At 37.4% G+C, this 15,671-nt stretch overlaps 1 non-coding gene across 1 annotated transcript; it reads right to left on the reverse strand.

Annotated features, from left to right (window-relative positions):
- Positions 1 to 802: 802 nt before the first annotated feature.
- On the reverse strand, positions 803 to 913 carry LOC137718891 (small nucleolar RNA R71). The gene has a single exon (XR_011065972.1). It is a non-coding gene; the product is annotated as a small nucleolar RNA R71 (small nucleolar RNA).
- Positions 914 to 15,671: the final 14,758 nt, after the last annotated feature.

The following is a 15,671-nucleotide window of genomic DNA, read 5'->3' on the forward strand; positions in this document are numbered from 1 at the left end:
TAGGTCCAATTAGTCCCTGAGGATTCGACACCCTTGCTTGTGCCATTATACTAAATATATTCTAGCATTAGGAAGGAATAATACATTAACAAAAATGGCGCCGTTGCCGGGGACTGATTTCAGTCCCTTGTAATTGCTTGTTTGCTATTTAAAATTTGTTCATTTCATTGTTGTTTGCTAGTTAAACTTTGTTCTTTTCATTGTAGGTAGATTCTTGATTTTCATTCAAACTTGTGTTACTTTGTTTCAGGTAGTATATGTCAAATAGACTTGTTGAGTTAGGCCAAAGAATTGAACGGTTGAAGGGCCACACTTTGGACAACTTTGTGCCATCAAGTTCATCCATTAGCCGTGAGGAAGAGGAAGGGAATTCACCTAGTTCAACAAGTAAAGGATCTGAGCAATATAATTGGGAAAGAGAAGAAGAGATGGCGGGCAACCAAGATGAACTTCGAGCTTTGGAGGACTTTGCTCAACCAATCATACCAAATTCACCTTCATGCATCTTGCTGCCCACAGAAGCTAGAAACTATGATCTCAAATCTTCACATTTCCATATGTTTCCTTCATTTTATGGCTTACCTAATGAAGACCCTTTAGCTCATATTAAAGAGTTTTACAATGTTGTGAGTGGTTTACCTTTGCAGGGAGTAAGTGAAGCAAATTTGAGGATTAGAGTGTTTCCTTACACCTTAAAAGATAGAGCCAAGAGTTGGTTGATGACTCTAACACCAGGTTCCCTCACCACATGGGATGCCGTGGCTAAGAAGTTCTTGGAGAAGTTTTTTTCCACTCAAAAGACAGCCACATTAAGAAGACAAATCTTCAACTTCAAACAAGATGATGGAGAACCTTTCAATGAGTGTTGGGAGCGCTTTAAAGGCCTCTTGATGCAATGTCCACACCATGGGTTACCTTTTCACTTACAAATGCAAATTTTCTATGATGGACTAACCCAAACATGTCAATCAACTGTTGATAATGCAGCAGGTGGAGCTTTGAAGAAAAAGAATGCTCAAGAGTCATATAACATTTATGAGATGTTGGGATCGAATGCTCAACACAAAGATTTAAGGGGTAAGAAAGTTGGAGTCTATGAAACAAGCTCTAATCATGATCTTTTGTTTCACGTAGCTAACCTAGAAAGGAAGCTTGAAGCCGTGCTCAACATGGTGCCAAAATCAAATGAAGTGTGTGCCATTTGCAACATACCAAGCCATCCTACTCATCAATGTCCATCTAGGGAGGCTTATCCCGAATATGTTCAAGAGCAAGTGAACCTCATGAATTCTTACAATCAAAGGCCAAGGAATGATGTGTATTCCAATACATATAACTCAAGTTGGAGAGATCATCCCAACCTCTCATGGAAGAACAACAATCAATTCCAAAATTTCCAACCAAAACCTACCACTACTCTAAAGGATACGGTTAAGTTGTTAGCCCAAAACACCTTGCAATTCCAACATTCCACAAATAGCACTCTCCAACAACATTCGGCGGCTCTTACCAAAATGGAGACACAATTGGGACAGATTGCAGATGCCTTGAACCAAAGAGAGGTTGGAAAGTTTCCAAGCCAACCCGTGATACTCCAAAGGAACCAAGAGCAAGCCAAAGCAATCACTACACTTAGAAGTGGTAAGGTTATTGATAATAGAGTTGGCAAGGAAGTTACTAATGAATATGATCATGTGAATGCAGGTGTTACTCAAGGGGAAAATGAGAAACCAAATGAGGAACCAAGCCATGCTAATTCCTCACTTGAAGCACCAAATCTTCACAAGGCCGAGAAACCTTACACTCCACCAATACCATTCCCTGGAAGACTTGCCAAGAGCAAGCAGGATAAGTCATTCAAGGAAATTTTTGATATACTAAGCTGTCATTCCACTTCATTGCACATGCATCTTCAATTAAATCAGCCACATGCATCACATACACAACCTAATTCACATGCAAACACAATCTGCCATCATTCACACAAAACACCATCATTGCCGTGAGTTCCCATCAGATTTCCATCATATTCACATGCATTCCATCCTTTAAAACATTGCACATGCACTCCCTTTAATTAATTAAGCCACATGCACTCCCATCCATTTCATCATTGCAGCCAACACATGCTTTCACATGCATTTTCAGATTGTCCCCTTGCACATGCAGCCACATATTCATTGCACATGCAACTCCAACCCACATGCATCCTTTAATCATTCAAACATGCAGCCACATTCCCTCCTAGCTGTCATGTTCCCCCCATTTCACCTATAAATAAGCATCCATTGCATTCATTCTTATTCATACACATTTCAGTCACAAACTCTTCCATTTTCAGAATGTAGACATCAAACCACAACACATTGTCGTGCTCTCCCATACAATCCAAACACCATCCTTCCATTTCCACCACTCCTCTTCCATTCCTCCACCACTCCCCAAACCATTCACACCATCAAACTATCCTTAGACCTTGTGCTACAACGAAGAGGAAAAGAAGAGTGCCTAAACGTTCATACAATTCAAGTTCGAGTTGTTGGAATGTTTAGGTGTTTCTTTGATTTCAATGTTTAATTTCAATACTCTTTGTTTTGTACGAATGAGGAATGGAAGAGAAGAGTGCCTAAACGTTCATACAATTCAAGTTTGAGTTGTTGGAATGTTTAGGTGTTTCTTTGATTCTCTTTGTTTTGTACCATGAGGAACTAAACCCCCCTTGGCTAGGGGGGGATTCGAAATAAATGTTTATGCTTGCATTTTGATTTGATTACTTCTAATTGCGTTTCATAAGTTGTGGATTCAATTTGTTTAACCGTTTGATTGATAACTTATTTATGTATGTTTATTGAGAGTGCACGCTTAATTTTCATGCATGAATATGACGCTAGAATATAAGTGAGTTTCACCTAATCGTTATGAACTTATATTCACAAGTAGTGGAGGTTGCTTATAAACAATCGCGTTAAATGAATTCTTGGCATGAGTTTCATGCTCATCATAGTAACGAATGCCTCGTCAACACTTATAGTTTTCATAATGCTTAATGATCTTTGATTGTATCTTTATTGTGCTGTTCACGTAAAGGACTTTTGGAGAATGTAGTGAATTGCGTTGCGCTAACCCATCCAATTCATTAACTTAAGGAAAACTTGACGGTTAATTTAAGCGGACCTAATTGACCCGGGGTGATGAGTTTCATAATTTATTGAAATGCAATTGGAAATCTTTTTATTATGTAAGTGTAACATGTGTGGAGAAGAACCCCTTAGCTATTCTATCATCCATTCATTCCATTTCATCAATTTCATATTTACAATCTGTTTTAATTCCAAGTTTCTGTTTTAGTTTTAAATTCGTCAAATCCTATCCCCCATTTATTTTAAAGTGTTAGATTAGTTAGAATTACATTTAGTTTGTGTTTTTAAGAGTCTTGAGTCAAGTCATAACTTAATTTCGTCCAAATTTGTGTTTGTACTCAAAACTGCCCAGAAAGTGGTTTTTAGGCAGATTTGAGTATGTTTGTGCTGTTTTGAGTCTTTTGGTTTGTCTTAGTATTTTAAAGTTTAGTTTTGCATTCTTTGAGTCTAGTATAGTGTTTTACATTGTGTTTTTACGTTTTTGAGTCAAATCCAAGTGATTAACAATCCCTCCTAATCCCCGGTCTAGAACGATCCCTACTTGCACCTATACTACAATTGATAAAAAGAGGGTTTAATTTGTGCGCGTATAATTCACGCATCAACGCACACAAATTAAACCCTCTTTTTATCAATTGTAGTAAGTATGTAAGTAGGGATCGTTCTGGACCGGGGATTAGGAGGGATTGTTAATCACTTGGATTTGACTTAAAAACGTAAAAACACAATCTAAAACACTATACTAGACTCAAAGAATGCAAAACTAAACTTTAAAACACTAAAACAAACCAAAAGACTCAAACATCACCCAAAACACTCAAAACTGCCTTAAAAACACTTTCTGGGCAGTTTTGAGCACTTTGGTGAATTTGGACGAAATTATGTAATAAATTGAATCAAAACACTTAGAAACATAAACTAAGACACTTTCTAACTAAATTGAACAATAAAGTAAAGGGGGATTTAGGTTTTGACGAATTTAAACTAAATGTACAGATTGTAAATTAAAGCAAAATGTAAATGTGAATGTGTGATAGAATTGAATGGAATGAAGGCTAGCTAAGGGGTTCATCTCCACATATGTTACACTTGCATAATAAAACGATTTCCAATTGCATTTCAATAAACCATTAATTCTCAACACCCCAAGTTAACCGTGAATTGCACTAATTAACCCTCAGATTTTCCTAACGTTATTGAATTGGATGATTGCATACGACAACCCAAAACATTCCCCACAAGTTCCCTATATGAACAGCATAATAGAGATACAAGCAAGAATCATTACGTTCTTTGAAAACCATAAGCATTGACGAAGCATTCGTTACTATGAACTGCATGAAACTCTTGCCAAGAATTCATTTAACGCGATTGTTTATAAGCAACCTCCACTACTTGTGAATATAAGTTTGTAACGATTAGGTGAAACTCACTTATATTCTAGCGTCCTATTCATGCATGAAAATTAAGCGCGCATTCTCAATAAACATACATAAATAAGTTATCTATCAAATAGTTAAACAAATTGAATTCACAACTTATGAAACGCAATTAGAAGTAATCAAATTAAAATGCAAGCATAAACATATATTTCGAATCCCCCCCTAGCCAAGGGGGGTTTAGTTCCTCATATGTACAAAACAAAGAGAATTGAATTTAAACATTGAAATCAAAGGAAAAGAAACACCTAAACATTCCAACAACTCAAACTTGAATTGTATGAACGTTTAGGCCCGCTTCTCTTCCTCTTTGTTGTAGCACAAGGTCTAAGGTGAGTTTGGGGATTATGGATGATGTAGAACGATAGGTTTTGTGGGATGGTGAAGGAAGTGATGGTGTTTGGATTGATAGGGAACTCACGGCACAAGGGGATGATTTCTGGTGGTATTTTGATGATTTTCTGAATATGGAAGAGTGAATGGAAGAATGAATGAATGTTGTGTGAAGTGTGTATGGTTTTTATAGGGAGATGAATGGATGGGAGAGGGAACATGACAGCTAGGTTTGGATGGGAGAGGGAACATGACAGCTAGGTTAAGTGAATGCATGTGCAAAACAGCTAGGATGAATGCATGTGGATGTTTGGTGGCTGAAATGATGAAGTGGGAAGTGCATGTGCTGAAATGATAAAGGGGGAAGTGCATGTGGCTGCAATGGATTAGGAATCCTTCAATTTCGTCCATTCCTTTTGCTCCAAACATAAGCTATCCATTCCAAGTCCAATTTTGCTCCAAAATGCATCTTTTTGCTTCCTTAGCCATATGAACCTAAAAACACACGAAAATGGCTTAAACTACTAAAACAACTATGAATTAACAATATAAATGCACGAAAACAAGCTAAGTAAGTCACTTAAATATGCTCCTATCATTGTTGCCTAAAGCCTCCTTGTTGTGGTGGTTGTTGGGGCTCCCTCCATTTGAAGTTCGGGTGGTCTCTCCAACCTGGATTATACGTGTTTGAATATGGATCGTTCCTCGGTTGGTTTTGGCCTTGAAACCCAATTGCATTTGCACTTTCCCATCCACCATTTTCAATGAGTTGTGGGCACTTCTCAGAAGCATGTCCTTGGATAGAACACACTCCGCATACAATTGGTCCTTGCACCCTCATTCCTTCGGCCATCTGAGACACAATAGAAGTAAGATTAGCTAATTGTGAATGAATGTCGGGTGTGGAACTTACTGATGCGGGAATTTATACGCACACAAATTAAACCCTCTTTTTATCAATTGTAGTAAGTATGTAAGTAGGGATCATTCTGGACCGGAGATTAGGAGGGATTGTTAATCACTTGGATTTGACTCAAAAACGTAAAAACACAATATAAAACACTATACTAGACTCAAAGAATGCAAAACTAAACTTTAAAACACTCAAACAAACTGAAAGACTCAAACATCACCCAAAACACTCAAAACTGCCTTAAAAACACTTTCTGGGCAGTTTTGAGCACTTTGGTGAATTTGGACGAATTTGTGTAACAAATTGAATCAAAACACTTATGAACACAAACTAAAACACTTTCTAACTAAGTTGGACACTAAAGTGAAGGGGGATTAAGGTTTTGACGAAACTAAATTAAATGGACAGATTGCAATTAAAACATAATGTAAATATGAAATTGATGAAATGGAATGAATGGATGCTAGCCAAGGGGTTCATCTCCACACATGTTACACTTGCATAATAAAATGATTTCCAATTGCATTTCAATAAACCATGAATTCTCAATGCTCCAAGTTAATTAAGTCCGCTTAAATTAACTTTCAGATTTCCCTAGATTCATTGGATTGAATGGAATACGCATTACAACCAAATTATTCCTAATCAAATTCCCTAACTATGGAATACGCATGATAGAGACATTCAACAAAGATCATTAAGTTCAACGGAAATCATAAACATCGACTAGGCATTCATAACTATGGAATACGCATGAAACTTATGCCAAGAATTCGTTTAATGCGATTGTTTATAAGCAACCTCCACTACTTGTGAATATAAGTTCATAACTATTAGGTGAAACTCACTTATATTCTAGCGTCATATTTATGCATGAAAATTAAGCGTGCACTCTCAATAAACATACATAAATAAGTTATCAATCAAACAGTTAAACAAATTGAATTCACAACTTATGAAACGTAATTAGAAGTAATCAACTCAAAATGCAAGCATAAACATATATTTCGAATTCCCCCCTAGCCAAGGGGGTTTTAGTTCCTCATACGTACAAAATAAAGAGAATCAAAGAAACACCTAAACATTCCAACAACTCAAACTTGAATTGTATGAACGTTTAGGCACTCTTCTCTTCCATTCCTCATTCGTACAAAACAAAGAGTATTGAAATTAAACATTGAAATCAAAGAAACACCTAAACATTCCAACAACTCAAACTTGAATTGTATGAACGTTTAGGCCCTCTTATCTTCCTCTTCGTTGTAGCACAAGGTCTAAGGATAGTTTGATGGTGTGAATGGTTTGGGGAGTGGTGGAATGGCTGAATTTCTGGTGGTGTTTGGATTAATAGGGACTCACGGCACAAGTTGGTGTGTTGATGTGTGGTTTATACGCACACAAATTAAACCCTCTTTTTGTCAATTGTAGTATATGTATAAGTAGGGATCGTTCTGGACCGGGGATTAGGAGGGATTGCAAATCACTTGGAAACTGACTCAAAAACGTAAAATAAAGTTTAAAACACTAAACTAGACTCAAAGAATGCGAAACTAAACGCTTAAAACACTAAAACAAACCAAAAGACTCAAACATCACCCAAAACACTCAAAACTGCCTTAAAAACACTTTCTGGGCAGTTTTGAGCACTTTGGTGAATTTGGACGAATTTGTGAAATAAATTGAATCAAAACACTTAGAAACCTAAACTAAGACACTTTCTAACTAAATTGGACAATAAAGTAAAGGGGGATTGAGTTTTGGACGAAATTAAAACTAATGCACAGATTCTAATTAAAACAGAATGTAAATATGAAAATGATAAAAGTATGGATGAATGGTAGCTAAGGGGTTCATCTCCACACATGTTACACTTGCATAATAAAATGATTTCCAATTGCATTTCAATAAACCATGAAACTCATCACCCCGGGTCAATTAGGTCCGCTTAAATTAACCGTCAAGTTTTCCTTAAGTTAATCAATTGGATGGGTTAGCGCAACGCAATTCACTACATTCTCCAAAAGCCCTTTACGTGAACAGCACAATAAAGATACAATCAAAGATCATTAAGCATTATGAAAACTATAAGTGTGGACGAGGCATTCGTTACTATGATGAGCATGAAACTCGTGCCAAGAATTCATTTAACGCGATTGTTTATAAGCAACCTCCACTACTTGTGAATATAAGTTCGTAACTATTAGGTGAAACTCACTTATATTCTAGCGTCATCTTCATGCATGAAAATTAAGCGTGCACTCTCAATAAACATACATAAATAAGTTATCAATCAAACGGTTAAACAAATTGAATCCACAACTTATGAAATGCAATTAGAAGTAATCAAATCAAAATGATTCGAATCCCCCCCCTAGCCAAGGGGGGTTTAGTTCCTCATGGTACAAAACAAAGAGAATCAAAGAAACACCTAAACATTCCAACAACTCAAACTTGAATTGTATGAACGTTTAGGCCCTCTTCTCTTCCATTCCTCATTCGTACAAAACAAAGAGTATTGAAATTAAACATTGAAATCAAAGAAACACCTAAACATTCCAACAACTCAAACTTGAATTGTATGAACGTTTAGGCACTCTTCTCTTCCTCTTCGTTGTAGCACAAGGTCTAAGGATAGTTTGATGGTGTGAATGGTTTGGGGAGTGGTGAAAATGGAAGGATGGTGTTTGGGTTGTAAGGGAGAGCACGGCAAGGGTGGTTTGATGTCTACATTCTGAAATGGAAGAGTGTTTGTGACTAAAATGTGTATGAATGAGAATGAATGCAATGGATGCTTATTTATAGGTGAAATGGGGGGAACATGACAGCTAGGAGGGAATGTGGCTGCATGTTTGAATGATTAAAGGATGCATGTGGGTTGGAATTGCATGTGCAATGAATATGTGGCTGCATGTGCAAGGGGACAATCTGAAAATGCATGTGAAAGCATGTGTTGGCTGCAATGATGAAATGGATGGGAGTGCATGTGGCTTAATTAATTAAAGGGAGTGCATGTGCAATGTTTTAAAGGATGGAATGCATGTGAATATGATGGAAATCTGATGGGAACTCACGGCAATGATGGTGTTTTGTGTGAATGATGGCAGATTGTGTTTGCATGTGAATTAGGTTGTGTATTGTGATACATGTGGCTGATTTAATTGAAGATGCATTGATGCGAGATTTAAACGCACACAAATTAAACCCTCTTTTTGTCAAATTGTAGTATAAGTATAAGTAGGGATCGTTCTGGACCGGGGATTAGGAGGGATTGTTAATCACTTGGATTTGACTCAAAAACATAAAAACAAAGTTAAAAACGTTCACAAAGACTCAAAGGACTCAAAACAAGTTCAAAAGACTCAAAACTGCCTAAAAACACTAACTAGGCAGTTTCTGACCTTAACCCCAATGTTGGACGAATTTAGGATTATGGCTTGATTCAAACGTAAAATAACAATATAAAACACTATACTAGACTCAAAGAATGCAAAACTAAACTTTAAAACACTAAAACAAACCAAAAGACTCAAACATCACCCAAAACACTCAAAACAGCCTTAAAATCACTTTCTGGGCAGTTTTGAGCACTTTGGTGAATTTGGACGAATTTTGGGAAATAAATTGAATCAAAACACTTTAAAACATAAACTAAACAAAGTCTAAACACTAAAGAACAAGAAAGTAAAGGGGGGGTTAGGTTTTGACGAATTTAAACTAAAAGAACAGATTGTAAGTAAAAGCAAAATGTAAATGTGAATGTGTGATAGAATTGAATGGAATGAAGGCTAGCTAAGGGGTTCATCTCCATACATGTTATACTTGCATAATAAAATGATTTCCAATTGCATTTCAATAAACTATGATACTCAACACCCCAAGTTAACCGTGATGCACTAATTAACCTTCAAATCTTCCTCACGTTATTGAATTGGATGATGCATGCGACAATTCAAAACATTCCCCACAAGTCCTCAACATGAATGCATAGAAGAGGTACAAGCAAGAATCATTACGCTCTATGAAAATTATAAGTGTTGACGAGGCATTCGTTACTATGATTGCATGAAACTTATGCCAAGAATTTGTTTAACGCGATTGTTTATAAGCAACCTCCACTACTTGTGAATATAAGTTCGTAACTATTAGGTGAAACTCACTTATATTCTAGCGTCATATTCATGCATGAAAATTAAGCGCGCATTCTCAATAAACATACATAAATAAGTTATCAATCAAACGGTTAAACAAATTGAATCCACAACTTATGAAACGCAATTAGAAGTAATCAAATCAAAATGCAAGCATAAACATATATTTCGAATTCCCCCCTAGCCAAGGGGGGTTTAGTTGAATTTAAACATTGGAATCAAAGAAACACCTAAACATTCCAACAACTCAAACTTGAATTGTATGAACGTTTAGGCACTCTTCTCTTCCATTCCTCATACGTACAAAACAAAGAGTATTGAAATTAAACATTGAAATCAAAGAAACACCTAAACATTCCAACAACTCAAACTTGAATTGTATGAACGTTTAGGCACTCTTCTCTTCCTCTTCGTTGTAGCACAAGGTCTAAGGATAGTTTGATGGTGTGAATGGTTTGGGGAGTGGTTGGAGTGGCTGTAATGGAGGAGAAAAGTGTTTTGGTGGCTGCTGCAAGGGTGTGGAGAGGTTTTGACGAATTTCTGGAATATGGAAGAGTGAATGTGTGTGAAATGTGTATGCAATGGATGCTTATTTATAGGTGAAATGGGGGGAACATGACAGCTAGGAGGGAATGTGGCTGCATGTTTGAATGATTAAAGGATGCATGTGGGTTGGAATTGCATGTGCAATGAATATGTGGCTGCATGTGCAAGGGGACAATCTGAAAATGCATGTGAAAGCATGTGTTGGCTGCAATGATGAAATGGATGGGAGTGCATGTGGCTTAATTAATTAAAGGGAGTGCATGTGCAATGTTTTAAAGGATGGAATGCATGTGAATATGATGGAAATCTGATGGGAGATGGAATGGGATGTTTTGCATGTGAATTAAAGAGTAAATGCATGTGAATTAAAGAGTGAATGCATGTGCAATGACAGCTAGGTTGAATATGCATGTGGAATGGCTGATTTATTTGAAGATGCATGTGCAATGAAGTGGAATGACAGCTAGGTTATGATGATGAATGCATGTGGCTGATTTAATTGAATAGGAAAGCATGTGGATTTAATGGTTTAAAGGGTGAATGCATGTGGATGCATGTGTTGATGAATGGGATTAGGAAAGGTTTAAATGTCCTAAAACTAAAGGGAACAAGGTTCCAACACTTTGGTCTTCAATTAGGTCTTCAATTTCGTCCAACACTTTGGCTCCAAGCATAAGCTATCCATCCTTAGTCCAAAAGTGCTCCAAAAGTCTCCAAAATGCATCTTTTTGCTCCTTTAGCCCTTTGGACCTACAAACACACGAAAATAGCTTAAAGTACTAAAATAACTAAAGAAACATAACGTAAATGCACGAGAACAAGCCATTTAAGTCGCATGAATATGCTCCTATCATGCATGTGCAATGAAGTGGAATGACAGCTAGGTTGAATATATTTAAAGGGAGTGCATGTGGCTTGGTTGGAATGAATGAAATGCAATCTGAAATGGGAGATGGAATGGGATGCATGGCAATGATGGTGTTTGTTTGAATGATTGCAGATTGTGTGGGTGTGTGATTAAGTTGGAAATGCATGTGAATGCAAGGTGTGAATGATTATGAGTGCATGTGGGTGAATTAAAGGATGGAATGCATGTGAATTAGGTTGGAAATCTGATGGGAACTCACGGCATTAAGTGGAGTGAAATGATTAAATGTGCATGGCTGAAATATGGATGGAATGCATGGAATTAGGCACGGCAATGATGTTGTTTTTCTGACTATGAATGTGTTTGCATGTGCACGGTTTTTGGGAGAAAGGTGTGAATGTGTGGCTGATTTGTGGAATAGGTATGCATGTGAAATGTTTGTGGTGAGTGAATGTGCATGTGAATTAAAGCTAAAGTGATGATGATAAGTGATAAGTGATAAGTGATATGATATGTGGTTATGATATGATAAGTGGTTATGATAAGTGATAAGTGGTTATGATAAGTGATAGGAGCATGTGGGTTAATTAATGAAGGAAATGCATGTGCAATGACAATGTGTTAGAATGGATGTGTGTTATGCATGGCATGATTGGGATTAGGAAAGGTTTAAATGTCCTAAAACTAAAGGGAACAAGGTTCCAACACTTTGGTCTTCAATTAGGTCTTCAATTTCGTCCAACACTTTGGCTCCAAGCATAAGCTATCCATCCTTAGCCCAAAAGTGCTCCAAAAGTCTCCAAAATGCATCTTTTTGCTCCTTTAGCCCTTTGGACCTACAAACACACGAAAATAGCTTAAAGTGCTAAAATAACTAAAGAAACATAACGTAAATGCACGAGAACAAGCCATTTAAGTCGCATGAATATGCTCCTATCAAATACCCCCACACTTATCTTTTGCTAGTCCTCGAGCAAAACAAAACAAAAGAAACCAAAAACAAAACAAAACGAACAAAACACAACCTATACCTTCCAACAATCGTCTCAGGGATTTCCAATGCACATGACAAGTTAAAAATCATTATTCCCACATATTTTAGCCATCTTTACACTTAAGTACATTTTTAATCATAGTCACCACATACTAGTTCACAATTAAGCATTTAAAACCATGTTTTGAATGTAGTAACATGCCTTAGAGAATTCCCTCAATTCCTTACTAGATGTACTCTCGTTTTTCACACAGATTTTCTAACTTCACACCCTACACTAGTTATATGTGAGAAGATTGATGTAAACATGAAAACGAACACTCACATATATGTATCATAAAGAGAGCAATTTCTGGAGTTAATAAGCATGTTTAGGTACGATCTCATGAATGGAATGCTACTACTTAGAAGCGAGAACCAGTGACACCATAAGCTTATACCAAGTTCAAACTCCACAAATTGAAACACATAACACTCAAGATAGAAGCATAAGGGTTGAAACGGGGCTAAAGGTGTTTGGCTAACAAAGAAAGGATATGGAAAACAAAGGTTCTTAAAGAAATAGCGAGCAAAGCATTTGAATTAACTTAGAATTCACTTTTGAATGAAAATTCAACTTTTGAACAAAAAGGGAGAACAAGCTCTTTTTTTTTCTTTCTTTCTTTCTTTCTTTTCTTTTCTGTTTTTCTTTTTCATATGTTTTTCACAATTTTTTTCTTTTCTTTTGACTCTCAAAACATACATAAACGCTTAAGAACAAAACATTCTCTCCCCCACACTCATTTTCTTTCATAATGTACTCAAAAGGAATTCATTTAAGTCATGCTCACTATCTTTTAAGAACAAGGGTGTGGACAGTCCTAAACTAGGCTAGGTTAGGATAATGTGGGTAAACAAAGAATAAAGGCTAAACAAGGCTCAACGGGGTTAAAACTTACAACAAATACGAAATATGGGAAGTAAGGCTATTTGGCTATGGTGGCAACTACACAACTTCATCTTGATATATGTTATGCAATTTCAATGTCATGCTTTGAATGAAACGGATATAAGTTCTAGCATTTAGTTCTATCATGATACAATTGCATTCTAAGTAGCAACCAAGCAAGGAATAATGAGATCATGCAACAACTTTAGAAAATAAAGAATCACAGAAAATAACTCTCCAAACAAGGTAATGGGTCGAGTCTCACAGGGTTGTAGCGTTTGTTTGAGTTCCTTCCTTCAAGCATGTTACAAAAACGAATTTTTCTTTTATGATTGCATGTGAAGTCATACATTATAACCATAACCAAGCATATACCAAGAGTAAATCAAACTTTTCTCTATGTTTATAACTCTTTTTAACCGTCATGCAATTACAAACCAAATCCTTATCATTGTGTTGAAAGGTACCCTAAGACACAAACACACACACAAAAACAACTTTAAAACAACTCTTTTTGGGTTTTTCAAATTTTTATGGGATTTTCGAATTTTTAAGTCAAAACACACTAAAACAGTTTAAAAACATTTTAAAACAGCAAGGAACAACACTTGAAGTTATGGGTGATAAAATCCAACGAATTTGCATCATCATACTTAGTTACCCCCCACACTTAAATCAAACATTGTCCTCAATGTTTTAAGCTTAAATTCACACAAAACATAAGTAAACACACAAAAAGCAACTAAACATACTAAACATGGCAGAATGTAATTAACAAAGAGAAGAGTTTAGGGACGCAAATCTGGTTATGGAGTGTAAATTCCCTCTTCTCCTTGGTGATTGCATTGAGGCTTTGATCTTTGTGATTCCACAGGCTTAATCTTGAACTGGTTTCCTCCCATCGTTGATTTTCCTTTGTGCTACCCTTGAACTGAGCATCAGGATTTCTTTTGGTCTCCCCCGAAGGTCTGAGCTTCCTCCTTTTATCTCTATTTCTTTGTTCAATCTTTGCAGAAGTGGTCCCTTCTCTGGAAGTGTATCAACCGTTGAAGATGACTACTCGAGAGCAACGCTAGGTAAGCAATCAGGAATAGTTTCCAGGCAGTCGGCTCCAGATCGGAAGACTGACACCAAGTGCCGGCTGATTGCTTCTTTTACTTTGCCATGCAAGTAAGAACAAGGACAAAGAAAAAGACAGGGAAAGAGCATGATATGAGATACTTTTGCTTTTGACCTTGATGATATGAGATACCTTTGCTTTTGAAGAAGCGGTGAATGAATCAGCACACTTCAATCTATCGTTTCCTCCTGGGTCATCTGTACTCCAGGCATCTGGTATCATCTTTGGGGAAGAAGAAAAAATTGAGTATTTCGAAAGGCTTTGCTGGGAGTGCGCCCTCAGAGGTGAGAGAGAGTTGGGCATTTTCTTCAGATCTGCCTTGCCATAAAAGATGAAGGTCGACATATATAGAGATAATAGCAAGTGGTGGTACTGTTCTTTTACCCTTGTCGACAAACATTTTGATCCCGCAAATCCTGCTTTTTGAAATAGTGGCGCCTCTTCGATCTTTGAAGACGCCTCTTCGATTTCTGAGCAGGCGCCCCTTCGATTTCTAAACGACGCCCCTTCGCTTTCTGAACGACACGTAGTAGTGCGGATGCGGCTCTTTTGACAAAGCTGCACGCGTTTTCTGAAACGCAGAGAAAGCGTCGCCGAACTTTGTGCTTGTCGGCTAAAGATGTGTAGTTGCGATGATGGCCTCCACATGTTTTCTTAAAAGAAGAAATCTTTTGACAAAGTTGAACACGTCTTCTGAAAAGCCGAGAACGCGTCGCCTAACTTACGCTGGAAATTCCGGCTTTTTGAATCGGTGGACGCGTTGCCTTGGCTTCTTATAGAGGTATCGATCACCGCCAACATACACACTCTGAAGAATTCCCATTCTTGAACATCGTCTCCGGCCCTTTGAAATTTTAACTCCATCCACCCCTTCTCTTTGAACACTTTTGAAAAATGGCAAACCCATCGAACCTTAGCTTAGAATTGAGTCTCAGCAGTGATACGGGCGCGCCGCGTCAAGGTAACGTATGGCGCCCTTCTTTTTTATCTTCTAACGGTTTTCTTACAGGTGAAGACTCCGTGATGCAGGACGCCACAACAGCTACAATAGTAGCTAGGAACCTCCTCACTCCAAAAGATAGTAGGCTGCTGTCAGGACGGTCCGATGAGTTGGTCGTTCAAGAGTCCCTCGCACTTAGTGTTCAGTGTGCGAGCTCTGTGTCCAACATGGGCCAACGCCTGCTTGCCCGATCCCGCCAAGTGGAATCGTTGATGGGAGAGGTGGAAAGTCTTAAGCAGGAG

The sequence above is a fragment of the Pyrus communis genome, chromosome 15, assembly GCF_963583255.1.
Source record: "Pyrus communis chromosome 15, drPyrComm1.1, whole genome shotgun sequence".
NCBI classification, from domain to species: Eukaryota; Viridiplantae; Streptophyta; class Magnoliopsida; order Rosales; family Rosaceae; genus Pyrus; species Pyrus communis.